The 2,368-nt window shown below is 33.4% G+C and overlaps 1 protein-coding gene across 1 annotated transcript in view; it reads left to right on the top strand.

Annotated features, from left to right (window-relative positions):
• Positions 1–207: 207 nt before the first annotated feature.
• LOC106873239 (plexin-A2) overlaps positions 208–2,368 on the top strand; it is a gene marked incomplete at its 3' end in the record, with an annotated part of 282,570 nt that continues 280,409 nt past the window's right edge. The window contains exon 1 of the mRNA XM_014920511.2: positions 208–489. The remainder of the gene's footprint in view (positions 490–2,368) is intronic.

Raw genomic sequence — 2,368 nt, 5'->3', positions numbered from 1 at the left:
ATACGTGTGTGCATGTATATATATATATATATATATATATATATATAACGTGAGTTTTCGTTTGGGATCTCTCGAAGTAACTTCTCTTAGAATATGGTTCCGTCTCCGTATCAATCGCGTCTTGTTCCCATCACCGCCGCTACCAGTAACCACCACCACCACCATCAACAACAACAACCACAACCACAACCACAACAACAGCAGGCAAAGGCGAACCTACAGCAGCATATTCGGAAAAGCACTTACTGAATGTCTTGGATGAATTTTGTCTTCTTCTTTGCTACATGACGCTAAAACTTGATTTATACATACATGTTAGCTGGTGCCATGGATAAAGAACAGTCGCCCCTCTCAGAGACCAGCAGTTTTCTCGTTAGCGGTGGGTTGCTTTTATTAAATTCCACATGAATTTAGTACGACCTCTTCCTTGCATCAGATGATAGGACCATTTATTAGACTTACATCCAAAGCAGTCGTTTAAAACGCCTGGTAAGAGATATGTATATATATATATGTGTGTGTCTGTGTGTTGTGTATGTGTATATATATATATATATATATATTTGTGGATATGTATATGTAATATATAATTCTTATTATTTTAATTTCAAAGCACAAAGACGTATTTTAATTTTTCGAAATAAGAAAAGAAAAAGAAAGACAAGACATACATGCAGGTGCTTGGTGTGTGTGTGTGTGTGTGTGTGTGTAGATGCCACGATAGTCTTGTTCTTGTTAATTAATTTTTTTGTAAATTATTTGTTTAATTAATTGTCATGAATTGCTTAAGTTTTTATTGCTGTTGTTGTCGTTAATCAACGCTATGTATGTATGTAAGCATACATGAATGTGTGTGTGTATGTGTGTGTGTTTGCGTGTGTGTTTATTTTTACATTCTGTTCAACGAGTGTAGATTCTTAGAATCTTTGATTCCTTATGAATTCTTTAAGCCGCTGTTGTATTTTGTTTTTAATTTCGTTTCTGAGTCTACGAGAATACTATGGGGAAAGAGATAGACAGAGATAGATAGATAGACAGACTGACAGATAGACAGATATAGACAGATAGATAGATGGATAGATTCAAAGAGACAGAGAGAGACATAGAAGAGAGATACCATTATGTAGTTGAGATCGGCATAAAATATACTTGAATATTGCAAGTGATTTTTAGGATGCCATCAACTACTTCGCATCTGTGTACCCAGAAAATTAGTATATGATAATATTGATGATGCTAACACAAACATAGAAGAATTTCTGGTTTTTCAGTCTTTTTATCCTTGGCTAGCTCGACGAAAGAGTAACGTTTCTGGATTCGTTTTAAATTAGGAATCGAAGATGATGTATTATATTTAGGGTTGTTATTATTATTATTATTATTTCTTCATCCCTATCGACCTACGAAGACAAGAATTTGGCGATTCGGCCAAATGTACGAGCCATAAGGTCCGAGGTTACTGTCATTTTCTTTGGGTTTTTCACGAAATGTATTTCTCTTTGTTGCGGTTTATTTATTAATTAGGGATTTACAATTAGGGTTAATGGTTAAAATAAACACGAACACACGTACACAAATACATTAAAGATATTAACATTATTAGCTAACTCGGTAGAATAAGAGTTAAGTTCCAGAGCAAACTGTATTCACGACGCAGTTTCGACTCGCGGTTAAAATCATTCATTTCCATAACAAATCCTGGGACCTCTTTTTTTCTTCTTTTTTTAAAGTCTTACATGAACGTCACAAGATTCGCTTTTTTGTCCCACTCATCCCCCCGCCTCCTTTTAGAAGAAAAAAAAATCCGATATTATTAATAAATATTTTATATTTATTTATTATTTCAACAATATTGTTTCATAGAACTTGTTTAAGGAAAGAAAATAAGCGGCAGAAAATTCGTTCTATCGATCGAAAGACAGGCTCAACAATGAACCCATTAAAAATTAATTACATCCATGTTTAATTATTCCAAACTCGTCCAGATATTCCTTGTTTTGTTTTGTTTTGTTTTGTTCTCTTTTTCTTTCTTTCTTTTCTTTTTGCCAATTCTGCTTTACTTTATTATTATTGTTATTATTATTCTCCAAAGTCGTACACATTAATTCTCTTTACACTCGCAGTAATACGGTCTTTTCTTAATATTTCCCTTCCATCATCCTTTCATTTCATCTACTTGCCGCGCCGTTCTTCAGAAAATTTATTACTCCATAAATAAAAGTTCGTTTGTATTTCTGCTTAAATGGCAACTTTTAAAACAGTTTATATTGTCGTTGAACCACTCAACTAAAAGACAAAAAGCCACAACGGAATAAGAGATTATAAAATAAAATGGGGGAGGAAAAAAAAAAACCACTGACTACTCGTA

This window comes from Octopus bimaculoides, chromosome 15, assembly GCF_001194135.2.
Source record: "Octopus bimaculoides isolate UCB-OBI-ISO-001 chromosome 15, ASM119413v2, whole genome shotgun sequence".
NCBI lineage: Eukaryota > Metazoa > Mollusca > Cephalopoda > Octopoda > Octopodidae > Octopus > Octopus bimaculoides.
The sequence above is the reverse complement of the archived record's forward strand: the minus strand, read 5'-3'. Positions and strand labels throughout refer to the sequence as shown.